The sequence below is a fragment of the Triturus cristatus genome, chromosome 2_1, assembly GCF_964204655.1.
Source record: "Triturus cristatus chromosome 2_1, aTriCri1.1, whole genome shotgun sequence".
Classification (NCBI taxonomy): Eukaryota; Metazoa; Chordata; class Amphibia; order Caudata; family Salamandridae; genus Triturus; species Triturus cristatus.
In genome coordinates this window covers 1078565962-1078582844 of record NC_140581.1, presented here as the reverse complement: position 1 = coordinate 1078582844, position 16883 = coordinate 1078565962, and positions in this window count along the sequence as shown.

Here is a 16883-nt window from a genome sequence, read left to right as displayed (position 1 = left end):
CCCTTATTGGAGTTACGAATGACCAGCTCAGTGTTTGATTTGAGTTTGGTCATGAGCAGATGATACTGGATGTCCCTTTTGTTGATCTTATTTCTTGCCAATCTTTGAACTTTGTGTTTAAGTTTCTTGATTCCAGTCACAACTTGCTCTTGAAAGATGTCAATAGCATCACAAGGTGTGATTGGATTGAAGTTGGAGCTGGGTTTGAAGGGTGTCATTTCTGTACTGTGATCTTCCTTGTTACACATAGAGGCATTGTCCTCTTCATATTGTGTAGAGGTCATATTGTCATGGATGAGTTCTTGCATGACTCGTAATGTAGGCATGTCCGATGTTGTGAGGCACAATGGGAAAGATAACTGTGGAGGCTGGTCAAACTGCCTTTCAGTTATAGTCTCATTGGATTTGTTCTGTTGGAGAAAATATTTTTTAAGTTTTAAACTGCGTATACTTCTATAAATGTTCATACTAGTCAAAGCATAGTTAAATGAACTCTCGGGACAAATTGAAAGTCCCAGAGATAACAATTGCTCCTCGGCTTTGTTCAGATTGGCCTCTGCCAGATTTATTACTGTTTGACTTCTTGATGGCTCTATCGTCTCCAATTTCGGCATGTCTGTTATCCTCGCTTTTTGGGCGCACTTTCACTTTTCTGCTCACCTCTCTCGGCGCTTTGCAGTTGTTTTTTTCCTTGGGGTTTCATTTGATTTCTGGGGCACAGGGTCTGCCTGCGCTCCAGGCACAAAAAATCAATTTCTTCCACCAGCGAGATTTTCGCAGGTATTTGCTGGGCTGCGAAAGTGCGGGAATCCAGTTCAGTCTCGCTCTTCATTGCTGAGCTGAGATCTGAATTCGATGTTGCCTCTAATTGGACTCTTCCGCCAGCCATGCCAGATTTCACCCCGTAAGGTGAGCCATATTTTGATGCTTTCAAGGAGTCAAATTTCTTTGCAAAGGTAAAAATGCGTCCGCATTCGTAATCCATGCGATCTCTATTAAATTAGAATGCCTTCCTTTCTCTTATTTTTTCTTCCTCCTTTTTCAATCTTTTGACCATCTTTTGACCATCTCCTCCTTTAATCTGGTTAGTTCCTCATTTTGCCCTATTGCAATGAACTCATTGTTAAGGGTGTCAATTTCCTTCTGTAGTTTGATTCAGTCCTGATTCGGTCCTTTTCGGCGTACTTGACTAAAATAGTCACCAGCTTCCTGGAAGAGTCCAAATATGTCTGAGCCCACCCCCTCATCATTTCTGGATCTGGGTTTCCATAGCTGGGGGCTGTTAGAATATGTACCCCCTCGAGATCCTCGGGATCCTCCCCGCATTGAGGTAGCGCTGGGGGGATTTAACCTCCTACCATTTACTTTGTTCTGTTCTCATCATTTTCTCCAATTGCTTTACTTTCGCCAAACCCGCTGATGGATTCTGGGAGACTGAGTCCATGGTAGGTGCTTTAGAGTCATTGAACATGTCGGCTGCCGCTGCCTCCCTGTCCCGTAGCGCGTCTGCTGACATGGTAATGTTGTTTCTTTGAGCAAGCTTTATTTATATATATGCACATAGCTATAGATATAGATATTGATATAGATATAGATAGATATATTAATAAAACTGAAACCAAATAATGAATTTACGTAATAACTATGCAATAAAAAATAATTATTGATTCAATAAATAATTATTCAGTTATAAATTAAGTTACCACCCTGTACCCTTATAAACCTAATTAATTATCAATTCATAATTAATTGTTAATGAATCAGAACTTAATTAACTTCCTACCCTAGCCACTTACCAGCCTAGCATCCCACAACTTAAAAACAATGAAAACAAGAATATGACAATTTACACATTTGAAATTCAATTAAATAATCAATTCACATTTAATAATTATTAGTTAATTCATTATTGCTTAATTACCTTCCCACTATATACCCCTACAAACCTAACACCCCACAACTAAAATATAAGTAGGATAAAGCAGTATTCCATATTTTACATACCTAAAAATCAATCAAATAATTTGATAACAACTAATAACCCTATACCCCTACAAACCCAACAGCATCAAATCACATATAATGAAAATAAAAGAGTATTACATAATTAACATAATAATTTTCAATTATATAATCAAATAAAATGTATTAAAAATATCCTAATCCCCTACAAATCCAACAACTAGCAATGACACTATAAATTACTATTAAACATTCAATAAAAATGTCTAAATCACTTAAGATTACATGCTATATTTTAAAAACAATTCATAACAATCATATAGACAATAATTACACATATAATTATTATACCAATTAAAACATATTAAAATATTTTTATAAACAACATTTTTAACCACTATATTAGCAAAAACGAATTTAAAAACATCAATATTATTTAAAACGATATTACTTACCTTAAAAAACAATTTTCTTGTCAATGATTTGTGTGTATCATAATATTTGTGTGTCACGATATTTAATTTCCGATATGTCTGGCTCCAGATATTTTTAACTCAATATTTTTTTCAAACACCCAATACACCTTTTGAATAAAGTTCATCACACAACCAAACTAGATATGAGAATGTGAACCCACATAAATATGCCTTAACAATGGCGCTGAGAATGTTAATCGACATATGTGCCTTAACAAGAGCTAACATATTGTTTATTAATCAATTGGGAATGTGTTTGTACACCTGCTTGAAGTTCCCAAAGACCTTAGTATTATTGCACATTGGCATTAGTTTTGAAACAAACTGGGATTTTGTTATCCTGTGTTGTACATGGCACATTTTTGCTCAACCGACCTGGTAAACGTTACCTTATTCTGAATCTGGCACAACAAAGCAAAGATTAAAAAAAGTAGCAGTCAGCCTTTTGCTTGAGAAACTTGTAACAGTATTTAAAGGTCTTCTTATATACTTACCAGGAGAAGATACTGACACCTGCTCATTAATGCCTTTCTGTAGGTTTCTGGTTGTCACATGTTTCTACTTCCATCCACTTGCACTGAGAAAAGATGTAGAAATGTAGTATCAAAATGTATGGATTTTAGCATTACATGCTCCAACTGACCAGGGTGAAGCTCTGGTCTGTTGATTAGGTGTTTTCCTTTCTTATTTGTAATGTTTACTGAGTATTTTTTAAACATATAGGGGCAGATTTACAAGAACTGACACATCTCTGCATATTAGCAGAGATGCGTCAGTTAATTTGTGTTGCATAAAAAAAACCTTGCGCCACCATAGGTGCGTCGCATTTACAATGCGGTGCGCTGTGGCGCATGGATTGACAGATGCATGACGTATCTATTGGAGTAAAGGCAACGCATTGCTGGAGTCGTGTTGCAAGCCAGACGCAACTCCAGCAATGCCTCGGAATGCCTATTTTTATTGTGCTGCGTCACACCTTACGCCTGTTTCAAGCATAGATGCATCACGTTGTAAATGTGTTGTAATGTGGTGCATTTTTTACGAAGCCGCTGCGTCACATAAAAAAATTACGGAACGGCGGCGTGAAAGTGTCGCAAAAGGCTTGTAAATCTGCCCCACAGTAGGTTGCTGTGCGCTGTGCCGATTGTCTTTTACAGATCGATAAACAAAATAATGTCAAATAAAGTTTTATGTCAATTACACTGGTATAACAAGCTGTCTCTATGCTGCAAATGGAAACGAAATTCCAGGAAAAAACTAAAAAGAAAAAAAAACATATGCTAACAACGACGGGATCAGTTTACTCTTCAGTGAACCACAATGTTCTCTGCTCTCCCCACCTTGCTCCCATGAGATGCGGGCTGAGAGCAGTACTCTGTGTTCAGTCGCATAGGTGCACTGCGTTTGCAGTTCAAGCTACCAACCCTCTTTGAAGCATTGTGCGTATGTCTTTGCCTTTCTTAAACTAACGTTGGGACAACAATGGCGTTTCTTTTTCTCGGCGAAGTTGATACCTGTTTATACTCTGGTGCGTCAGAGCTGTGCGGGTAGATGCCCTTCATTAAACAGCGTCTGCGCCCAAACAGCATCTACGAAAACGCTGGTTCTGCTCGGCCGCCTATCTACAATGCGGCTGCCTTTACGCAGGTATCTTTTTAATTGCATGTTTTCCTCAGGTGTCTCTTTGGCACGCACGGTCAGGCTCAGCTATTTTGACTGCTTTGTATGGCCTCGATCTAATTTGAAAACGATACTGACCTTTTTCAGAATATCTGTGCACTAACGACAGTTGCAACCGGTATGTTGTGACGTGCTGCAAAGGATACAATGATTGGTATCTAGCAAGGGTGCGTCGGCTCCTGGAGGTACTCTAGGGCATATATACAAGCCCCTTACGCCACTTTTGCGTCACTTTTCCCCTGTTAAAAGTAAATATGCCCCTTTGTCTGCGTAGGCGGTATGTGGTTTTTGAGCAAATCCATATTAACGCAAACGAAGGGGCATATTTACAATAATTGGCGTATCCCTGCATATCAGCAGGGATATGCCAGTTATTGTGCGCCACAGCTCCACCACCATGGATGCGCCGCATTTGCAATGCGGCACACCATGGGGCAAAAACGGCACAGATGCGTGACGCATCTGTGCCGTAAAAGTGGCGCATTGCTGGAGTTGCGTCGCAAGCGCGACGCAGCTCCGGCAATGCTCTGGGGGGCCCTATCTTGTTAATGCTGCGTCAATCCTTACGCCTGCTTCAGGCAGGCGCAGGGTTTTGACGCAGAATGGGCCTAAAAGTGACTCTCAGCCACTTTTAGGAGGCGTTCCTGCGCCAGAACGCCCCCCCTGCGCAGGAACGCCTACATGCGGAGCAGGGCTTTACAACGTGACGCATCTCCCAGATGCGTCACGTTGTAAGTACCCTGCACCATGGTGCAGGATTTGCGCCGCCGCTGCGTCACAAAAGTGACGCAACGGCGGCGTAAATAAGGCGCAAAGGGCTTGTAAATCTGCCCCAAAATGAGGAAATTGACAGGGTTTGTCAGAGATACGGTATATCAAATGTGCTTTAATAACTAAGGACAAAAGATAGCAAAACGTTTATAATATTCCTTGGTTTACGCCTAGGGGTAGTTTAAATTTCCAGCTGCTGCAAAAATCGACTAAGATTCCAGGACGATTCAAAGAAACCTGCAAGAGTTGCAGACTAACAAAAATGTTCTGGAATTACTGTGTGAATGCCCTGTGACCCTAATGCATTACCATGTTACACCAAACTGATTTTCAACATTGTGTGTTTTTTTCCTTTTTCTCCAATAGGAAAACATTGTGCTCTGTGAAGAAACATCTTCCCCTACACCCTCGCATTTTTTATTCATTCCTCAAATCCATTAACCCCTACCCAGGGCCGGACACGCCGTAGCGGGCACCGGGCAATCCCCCGGTGCGCCGCACAGGTGGGGGTCGGTTTTGGGCCCCTGGGGGCCGTTTTTGTTACAGGGCCGTTCTTGCAGCATAGCTGCAAAATCGGCCCTGTAACAAAATCGGCCGAAAACCGGCCCTGGCACAGAGCTCGGCGGCTCCCGAGGGGGCCGGCCGAGCACTTTGCCAGGGCCGGTTGTGGTTCCCAGTCCGGCCCTGCCCCTACCCTTGACTTGAGTAAATTAATGAGCCCTTTTGGTTGTGAAACTGCCTGCTAGGTTTTGTGAAAACCCACAAGCAGGCAGGTTTGTTAGTGTTCATCTTTGGCTGACTATCGTTCTCCGAAATGCCCACTCCACAGGGCATATTAGTAGGAGAAACATCGCCACTTTTTCGGCACATAGCGCCGAAAAAGCGGCGATCTTTTCATCACCCTATTTGCAAGGACACGCTAACAAGCGTTATCCCTGTTTCCTTGCTACTTTGCATGTCAGCGATCAATATCGCTAATGACATACAAAGTCGGCGTTCCCTAGGTAAACAACATTGAAATCCTCGCTAACACGGCTTCGCGATATTAGCAAGCCGTGCAGCAGACCCGCAAAGCGATAGAAATAACCGCGCTAACCACGGGTATCGCAGGTATGTAACGCCTGCTTCTGAGATGACTTAGGCATACTGATAATGGAAGGAGGATTGAAATGTTAGGTCCACACTCCCCTATCAGCAAGCCTCTCTTAGCGTTGTGAAATCTTCGCTGGATTTCCCACACTATTCCTGTTATTCGCTGGAATTACATCGCCTGTTAGCGACACGTTGATAATACGTAGCCAACACGGGGATGTAATAAAGTGATAATGTGAATCGCGCTAAGCGCGATTTGCGATAATTATCGCATGTCCTTGATTATATGCCCCCACGTATTTACATTTAAGGAAATCCCTTTAGAAGTGCAAATTTGCATTGAGTGAATGTCAAATGTGAATTAACATCTTTATTCAAGCCATTTATGCACTTACTTCAACTTTGGTGTACAAATGGCATTGTAACTAGGGCCCCTAATGTAAATCAAAATAACTGCACAATACACTTTCTTTCTGTGTCCTAGCTTTCTATTCGTGACACAAATTTCCTTTTTTATTTTCTCCCTTAGATTAATTGCGATTAAGACAATTCAATGTGTAGTTTATGCTGATGATTGTCTTGACGTGGAGAAAATCTCCAGGTAAACCTAAAAAAGATGCAGTTAGAACCATGTATAGGAGAACAAAAAGGGATGGATGGAATGTTTGATTTATTCTTAGCCTCTGCTAAGAACTCTGGTTTTCATTCCTGGCCACTGATTTTTTTTCTCCACTGTGATACACATGGACAAACCTAATGGAAATCAGTCTTAAACCAATCCTGAAAGCCACAGTTCAACATGAATTGCTGGGTCACTTGTCTTTGTGTACTATATGAGAACACATGCAACAACATACATGTTTCATCATTGTTTGGCCTTATCAGTGAATTGCAGCGTGAGCCCTGTAGTATAGCAAGCAATGGAACCCATGAGGAGCGACTGGCGACCGGTGGAAGGGCAATGACAAGTCTCATGTCTCAATATATTCATAGCACCTGATGGATCCTACTCATGAAAACAAAAGTAATGGATGGTTATTCTCTGCAGCTGGTACTTACTTTGGACCACATTCTAGTCAATTACGTTTTTGCTCATGGCGACGCTACTAGCAACCATACACAAATCCCTCCTGGTACAGCCCCAAAAGCCAAAAGGGAAAGTTTAGCCCAACCTGCTAGGCCTCACCCACATTGAAAGAGAGCACAAGTACTCCCATCAGTGAAGTGCAGATTGAGTGCAACCATACAGCGAGGCACATGACCCACGTCTGGGGCGGACAGTGTTTCCGTCCACTGCGAAGGTAGTCTTGCAGCTCCGGCTGCTTGGTGTCTATATTTTATGGGCAAAGGTCTGTCCACGCGATATAGTATAATTGATTTCTACAGAACCCTATGAGCTCACAGAGCAGACATGAGCACCTTTACTCCTGTATTTGTCACTAAAATTTCCAAAGCATCCGTGAGGTGAAAGTGTCCTCCAGCAGACCCTGTGGTAAGTAGAGCAGCCATAGGTGGCTCACATTTAGGGGCATCTGGGCTCTACCCCCGTGTCTATTAACCTAATAGTAAAAAAGAGGCCAATGGTCAACATTAGTATAATAAAAAAGTCGTGTCGCATGAGGGTCAAGCAGTCTGAGGATGCAAATCTTTTTAATGGCTGTCGTGTGCAAGTTGAAATGCCTGTCTTAGCCATCACAAATATTTCCCAGAGCTGCCAAAGTCTCTACCCTGGTCTTAGTGGACTGCCATACCTAGGTGGCAACCGATTTGTGACACACTGCAACATCACTCCTAAAGATAGCCCTGGACGTTCTACATTTCAGAACTGTAGTGCCCGGATCTGCAGCTTAATCATACTACCACCATACTCTACAGGGTGGTGAGGGGTTAACAAGCCTCACTTACCCCACACTACAAATTTGGGAAAGGGTGACTTGCAGCAGGAAGCTGAAAGCTCTGAAATGTACAGTGCATAAGCCTGGACCCAATGACACAGAGTCACAGGCCATATGTACTTCACAGGTTCCAGTTTTCTTCTTCAGTGCTTGATTTATGCCTGCTCACAGGCAGTAACTGCTGTTAACAGGGAGTAGTGGTGAGATGGACGGGGGACAATGGGTGTTAAAAAAAGAAAAGGTGGGGCTAAAGAAAGAAAAAAACACACCTTCCTGACGGCCGGCTCTCCCGCGTCCTCTTTGTCCAGGTCCAAGACACGATGCACGTAGAAACAGGAAGCACTCAGGCTCCCTCCTCTAAGTCTATTGGTCTGAGCGCCGTGGTTCGGTGCTCAGACTGGAAATGGAGCCTGGCCATGTTCCTCACAAGGGTTTGTAGCGCAGCCTGGTGAGGAACATACATAGTGTGCATGGCTTTTTGGCTGGCACAAACCTGCCGGCCAAACAGTCATGCACACTTTAGAGAATACTCTTCACCCTTTCCCCTGCTCTGCGGCCAGCACAGCCCCGTCGGCATCTTTAAAGCGCACAAAAATAGTGAAAAATAAAATGATAATAACATTGTTATTTTCATTTTATTTTCTTGTGGGCCAATGCTCCTCCGTCTTAGCGGAACAGCCGCCACTGCGCACAGACCCATGGAGTGCCAATAGCTGATGTGTTGAAGCAGGAGCCCAACACAGACAGTTGATAGTAAGTTAAAAAAAACTTATCACCATGGTGTCCACATGTGTGGGTGACAGTGTGCGGGTGCATGTGGATGTGTGAGAAAGAACGTGTGTCTACATGTGTGTATCTTTGTGTGGAAGTGAGTTAAAGCAAATGACAGGAGGACTGATTGAAAGTGAGTGTGATTGAGTGAGTAAAAATGAGTTACTGTGAGTGAGGCTAAGTAGGAGTGAATTATGGACAGGACTCTCTTCTGCATAGTATTACAGGTTGTACCCCTGCCCTGAGCGACCCCAGCTGTAGGTTATCTAGTATCCTGGCATCTTTTTGGCTCAGCACACTCCACAGTCATGTGTGCATGAAGTCCTAGGCTTTTCATAATGATTCTGAGACCCAAAGCCTAGCTCTGTATTCTTGATGGGCGCTTCAAGTGTACTCTCTAGTTGACATGGAACTACTGGTAATGTACTGAGCCATATATTTTAAGCAGTGGTAACCCTAAACAGACCTTTTCCTCTTCAAGGCTAAGTAAGGTGCATTAAGGTCCCACTCTTGTAAAGTTCCACTTGTCTATGACACTGACATCCCTGTGCACATGGTGTGTGATTGCTGACTAGTAGCAGGACTGCATATATGTGGACTGCATGTATGTGAGTATGTGCATGCAGTGACCAGTGGGATCCATTTTGGATAGCGCGGTAAAACATAGCACACGATGGAGGTTGAGGTAAAGCCTCCCCAGAGAGTGGATGTGTATTGCTTGCATTTCTGAGCTAGAATGTAGCCATTGAAAATGAAGTGTGGGAGCATAAAGACAGGTTTTCCTTGGTTATTCAATTATGTGATCATTTAGCAAGGGTCTGATGATTATCGCTTCCTGGGCACTTCCATTTATAATGATAGTGGGGGAAAGGAGGTGAGTTAGCAGATTCTATTTTAAGAAGAGGGAATTCTCTAGGCACAGAATGTTTTTACACTTGATTCTGCTCATGTTTTGGATTCTTTAGTTGGAGCCAGCATTCTCAGTAGTGACTTGGGCAGCCGTCACCTTTGACAAAGTGTGTACCTGTGCTGCTCAACAAAAAGGTACCTATGGAAAGTATTCACTCAGAACTGGTTTCTGGACATAGACAGTGGGATCAAAATCATCTGTCTGGGAAATGTGCATAAAAAAGGGACCCAAACTATCTCTATTGGTTTCATTTACAAGTTCTTCTTTGATCATTGGAGCAAATACCAGGTAGAGGGTGTGAAGGATAGCGGAGATACAGAGCTGGTTTCTTTAATAGCCAGTCGCCAGACAAAAGGGGTCAACGGCTGGTAAATTGTGGGTCTGCCTATGACCTGGGCTGCTATGAGAGGGGAAGGTGCACATGACCGTTCAGGAAGAGACAGCTTGTGGAGGAGAAACCGAGGTACTGTGCCTGAAATTTGGCACAGCTGAAAAAAACTAATTGAACTGGGAGTGTAACCAGAACCGACCAGAGTCCGGAGAGGGTCTTGCATCTTTTCTAGTAATTTCCACAACAAGCCAAGTGAGTCAAATCATTCTACAACCCCAATGCATGTCAGTCAGTGCTACCACAACATGCTTGTTGCGGGTCAGAGGCAGAAGGACTGATGCTCACTCTGTTATGACATCAAGTTTTGCAATCAAAGGCACTAGAACACACTAGTGGGAGGATTCCTGCTGACCTGAGTTCTTACAGTTCTACTGGACCTGCCCTGCTACCAACAGGAGCCACCACACTGAAGCACACATGCCCAGAGTCGTAGAAGGCAGGGCCACCAGCCCGCACTATAGGCAGCTCAAGCAGGAAAACCCGCTGGTGCACTGGTTACCAGTAGCTCCATGCTTGTATGATCCAACACACAATCCACCTGGTAACTTGAGCCACATGAAGTTGAAAATTGACTGTGTTCCTTTTTGTTAAAACTCAGCGGGTTATTTAAAAGAATGAGAATGAATCACCCTAATGGATCTTAGAAGTGAGACATGTGGTGACTAGCCTATGGTTCACAGAACCAGATAAGCTGCTTGCACCATATTACAGGGAGATCTCACATGTGCTAGATCAATATTTCTCAATATTTCCTCATGTAATATTACAATTTGGTGTGTATTCCTCATTTTTGTCTGCTACTTGTTGAAGTTCAGAGTATCTATCACCACGCTACAATCCCGAGGAGCGTTGGTCAGATTGCCTTTGCTACCCTAAGTGTAAAGTTCAGGTAGAGTGTACTTGGCACCCTCTTTTCAGGGCCACAGTAGGCTATGTCTCAGAATATCAGTGGAAAAAGTCACCAACTCCAGGGCTGTGGTTTAGTAACCCCTGATTACCCCATGGGCCCCAAAGAGGTTCTGACAGTGAATGAGAGTGAGAATGAGTAAGTGATTGTGTGAGAGTGAATGAGAGAAAATTATTGAAAATGAATAAAGCAGAGCGTGGGGGAGAGTAAGTGTGTGAGAGTGAATGAGAGTGAGTGAGCATGAGTGAGAGTGAGTATGAGTAAACACAAGCAAAATAGAGCATGAATAAGTGAGCTTGAGTGTGAGAGAGTATTAGAGTGTAAGAGTGTGAATGTGGGAGTGTGAGTCAAAGAGAATAAGTGTGAGTGAACATAAGAGAGAATGAGTTAAAGAGTGTGTGAGTGTGTTATGCTAGCAAAACTACCACTGGCCCATGTATCCAGGAAGTAATTCTTGCATTATGGAACAACATGCTGGCGTTAGCACATTTGCATTACATTTTGAATAAGAGAGTGCCTCAGAGGCAAAATGCAGGTCCTGGCATACTGGAAGTAAATCATGGTATATGGGGCTCCTATGGTATAATTCAGAACCTGGCACAGTGGCGGGAGTTCTTGGCATATGGGACACCCAATACACAGTGCAGACCCTGCCGCTTTGGAGATTTTTGTTTGCAAAAGAGTGGGCAACAAAGTCAAAATGCTGGCCATGACATATTACCAGAGATTGGACCTGGCCCTCTCTGCAGGGTCATATACAACAAGGAGCTTAGGGGTAAAGAACAGGTCGCCCCCTACTCAAATAATCATGAACAATAATGGACCTTTTCTGAATAACAGGTGAATATTCTCTTCAGTGACCCCTTCAAACATGTGGGATCACCCTAATTGGCGTGACAAAGCAACAGTTATCCTTATACCGTCTAGTCAGGGGGGTCCTGAATCACCAGGTAACTATTAAAATAGGTTGCGTCTGTACATACTGTCTCCCATGGTATATCCCAATCATCAGTGTGAAGTAACCAGCTTCAAAGAAAAACAGAAAAAATGTGAGGAGAGGGTGACAGTGCCTCACAGGGGTAACACTATGGGAGCTAGCAGACTGGTACTCGCCTGCGTCCTCAGGTTCTCATCATTATCTACTGCCACCCGTAACAAAAATTGTGATAAATACAAACAGAAAAAATAATGGTGGAAATAAAGAAAGTGCTAAGTGTGAAATCTCTGCACCGGTTAAATAATCCGGACCAAGAATAGTATCAACCCTATAAGGAGTATCAAAGTCTAATTTGAAACGTCACCATTCCTAGTTAAAAATGAGCTAGACATCACTGGCTGTCTTACTTTCTTCCGTGCTGTGTGTCTGCTGATTTTTAAAAAAACAACTTTCAACCTTTATCCCAAAATCTTCTTTCCTCCTCTATTGAACCTATTGTTATTTCTGACCATGCCCCAATATTTACTGATCTTGATTTGCTCCCTCCGCATCCCAAATCCTCTCGTTGGCGTTTTAGCAATTCTCTCCTTTCAGATCCTCTCTTTTCTTCTTCTTTTCGCTGTTTTGCAACTGAATTCATTGATCTTAATTGTGCCCCCAACTCCTGTCCTCATATCATTTGGGACTCTTTTAAAGCTACTGCAAGGGGCATTATCATTGATTTTGTCTAAAAAAAAAAAGAAACGCTTTATTCACCAACGTAAAGCCACTTTAGCACATATCAAGCTTTTACAACACAAATTTTACACTTCTTGAAAGATTCGGTCTTATCAGAACTGTTCCAAGCTAAACTTGTTTTTAATAAAACCACTTCTGATAATGCATCCTCCATGCTTCTTTGAAGTAGTGCTCATTACTATGGTGGCCGTAATAAGGCAGGGAAACTTCTGACTAATTATTTCAAAACGCGTAGGTATCACACCCTCATAGATGCTATATATTTCTCCACTGACTCCCTTTTGCTCAAAGACCAAGAAATACTTAATGTATTCAAGCTCTTTTATCAAAATCTTTACACCCCAGAATCTCCTCCATCTTCCTCTACCATTCAAGAGTACCTTGATAAAATTCCTCCTCCCCCTTCATCCCAGCTTAATCTTCTTGAACCTGAATCAGACTTGTCCCTTACAGAGCTGTCCAACGCCTTAAATTCTCTCACCAAAGGGAAGACTCCAGGTCCAGATGGTTTTTCTGTTGAATTTTATTTGCACTTTTCAGATTTATTACTACCAAAACTTTTATCATTTTTTCAGTCATTTGCTTTAGCTGGTAAAACAGAAGGTACCTTTCAAGAGGCAACAATTTGTTTAATTCATAAAGAAGGCAGAGACCCTAAATATTGCAAGAACTATCACCCGACTATAAATTATTAGCTAAAATCCTTGCCTTACGTTTAGATCCTCTCATGCCTCACCTTATTGCGAAAGAACAGTGTGGGTTTGTCAAAGGAAGACATACCTCTGATAACTCATGGCTTTTTCTTAATGTTTTAAACAAAATCCCCTCCATCTCCACTTCCCTAGCAGCCATATCAGTTGATGCAGAAAAGGCTTTTGATAGAGTAGACTGGTCTTTCTTATTTGCCTCATTACAATGGCATGGTTTCGGCCCCAACTTGATTTCACTTATCTCTCTATTAGATTCTGCTCCCAAAGCCTCAGTATTAGTTAATGGTTGTATATCATCCGATTTCCCTCTTCAACGTGGAGTTCATCAAGGATGCCCTTTATCCCCTTTTCTTTTTGTCCTAGCTGTTGAACCCTTTCTGTCTTCTATCTGTAACAATGACTCTATTTCTGGTTTTCCTTTTGGGGACCAGCAACTAAAACTTTCCGCATATGCGGACGATATCCTTTTATTTATTTCTGAACCTGACACCTCTATCTCTCCTTTGCTTCATGAGTTTGACTCCTTCTCCCAGGTCTCTGGTTGCAAGATCAATTCAGACAAAACAGAAATTCTTCCCCTCACTAAATTTTGTCTTCCCCATTCTTTTTCGTCCACTGAATTTGCCTGGAATGATAAAAAAATTAAATATCTAGGCATATGGTTTTCCAACACAATTGCCTCTTCAGTTAAATTAAATATGACCGCTGCTTTATCTTGTATTGATAAGTTACTCTCCTCCTGGAATCCCCTTTTCCTCTCTTGGTGGGGTCGCTTAGATTCAATTAAAATGATGATTGCCCCTATTTTAATTTATACGCTTTCTATGCTTCCCGTTCACAATCCTGCCATATACATGAAGCGTATTGATACCTGCCTTTCTAAATTCCTTTGGAAGAAAAAGAAAGCTAGAATTTCCCTCTCTTTTCTTCGCAAGACAAAGTCTAATGGTGGAGTGAACTTCCCTGACTTTCGCCTTTATCATAAATCTTTTTCTCTTCGTCAAGCCTCAAAATGGCTCTTATCCGAACATTCTCCCTTTACTACCCTTTGGTTATCCATTGAGCAAACTTTATTATTACCATTCTCTCTCAAGAAAGTAATGGCTTTTTCAGTCAAAACTCCTCACATATCCTTTCCCCTATTTAGACACAATTGTTCCCTTCTGAAACCTTTAGTTTTGCCTAACCGTCTCTATCGCGATGCCTTCCTGGATTCTCCCATTTGGCACAATTCTCTTATTCTTCTTAACAACAGGAATTCTTGGCGATCAAAAGGTATTATTTGGGTTAAACACCTTTTTAATGGTCTCTCGCCATGCTCTTTTCCCCAATTTCAAGCCTTATTCCATTGTCCCCGTTCCTTTCTACAGAAATGTACCATTCTCATGGCTATTATCCTTGATGTATTCTATTCTCCCCCCCCTTCTCTTACTGAACCCCAAAACTCTATTCTTAAACTTCTCCTTTCCTTGCCCAAGGCTTCCATTATATATAAATATTTCTTAGCCCCCAATCCATATCGAGCTAAATCTAAATTAGAACTCTCCTGGGAATCTGATCTGGGATGCGAATGGACTATCTTCTTATGGGACAAACTTTGGTCTTGATCCTTAAAATTCTCTCGCTCTGCCTCCCTCAATCAATCTATGTTTTTTCTCTATCATAGACTTTACTTTACCCCTGTTGCCATAGCTCGTTTTTCTTCTAATTCTGACTCTAACTGTTGGACTTGTGGATCTGCTGACGCTAACTTTATGCATCTTCTTTTCCTCCGTCCTTGGGTCTCCAACTTTTGGGGGTCCGTTTGGTCCTATATTTCTTGTATTTTTAAACTTTCTATCTCTTATTCTACACCCTTACTGTTTGCTGGAAGTCTCTTCGACTCTTCGCCTATACCCTCATGTGATCATGGTCTCTTTGATCTCATGCTTGCTCTAGCCTTTCAACACATTACTCTCAATTGGAAAAATCTTTCTAAACTTTCTATACAACACTGGTGGAATAGCCTCTGCCACTTTCATAGACTTGATGTTGCCTTCACCTCCTCCTGTACACCAACACTTAATAGACAGCTTTTTTGGTTGCCCCTTACTTCTTATTTAGATCAGATTGTTTTACAACGTAATATTTCCTTCAATTCTGAAAATTTTAAACCCCCTTGAATATTATCTCTCTGCTCTTTTTCTTTATCATTCACGATGATCTGATATATAATATTAATTTATCAATGCCTTGTTTACATTCCATTGTTTCATGCAATGAAATTTGCAATCTTCTGTTATGTTAATTTGTTAGTATTTCCCTTCCCCCCTTCCCTCCCTTCCCTTCCCTTCCCTTCTTCCCTTCCCCATTCCATATAAAACCTTAAAAATAGCTTTTATTCGTGTTTATTATACTAGCCACATTTTTTTTGTTGTTGTATTTCTGTCTCAACATTTAATTGTATTGCTGGTATTTTTGTCTATTTCTTTGTTTGTCAATAAAGCTTTTCAAACATAAAAAAATCGCAACATGTTTCATTGCCTAAGGGAACTTGAGGCAATTTCATCAGGGCAAGGGTTAATTAGCCACACTGCATCGTTAAAAATAATGTAGTGTGGCTAATCAACCCTTGCCCTGATGAAATTGCCTCAAGTTCCCCTAGGCAATGAAACATGTTTTTTTTTTTTTAAATGAGCAGACACACAGCACGGTGAAACTTTTAGCATTCATCCTTCCTGTTTTCTGAACCCGTTTTTTGTGGCTTTAGGACTCTGCACACTTTACCACTGCTAACCAATGCTACAGTGCATGTTGAATCTCCTTTAAACATAGTACAATTGGTTTACAGCCAAGTGGCGCATTTAAGTTACTTGTACGTTTCCTAATAAAGTGGTACTATGTGTACCCGGCCAGTAAATTAAATGCTACTAGATGGCCTGCAGCAGCTATTGTGCCACTCACTCCAGTAGCCCTGTAAAACATGTCTCAGGCCTGCCATTGAGCCTCTGTTTGCACGTTGAAACTGCCATTTCAGCCTGGCATCATAAACATTTTGCCAGACCCAAACCTTCCTTTTCAATGCATATAAGCTACTTCAAGAGCAGTGCCTAAGCAGCCCAAAGGGCAGGGTACAGTGTACTTAAAAAGTTGGACATGCATTTTTAAGTTTTACCTGCCCTGGCAGTGTAAAACTCACAAACTAATTTGTCACTACTGTGAGGCCTACCTCCCCCATAGGATAGCATTGGGTTACCATATTACATTTCATAAGTGTTAACATTTTTGGGAGCAGGTAGGAATGTCGGGTTTCGCATCTGAGAAATTGTAATTTTAAAACACTCTTTAATGGTAAAGTCTGATTTTAAGTCACAATTCTTAAAATAGCACTTTTAGAAAGTTTGCTGACAAGGTAATGGGCAACCCAATCAACCCTTGTGGGCTTCTGTAATAAAATAAACGGGTAAAGTTGCCAACAAGGAATTCATTTTAAATTAATTAATCAAAATACTTGTATCTTAATCGTAGTGACATCCGATAACACTTAATCAGTTATCTCACATTAATGCAAAAAGTAACAACGTGTACAACCAACGGGTGTATTAGAAGAAGTACTTAATTTTATATTAAAAAAATTAGAGATAGGGGTACAGAAAAATAACAA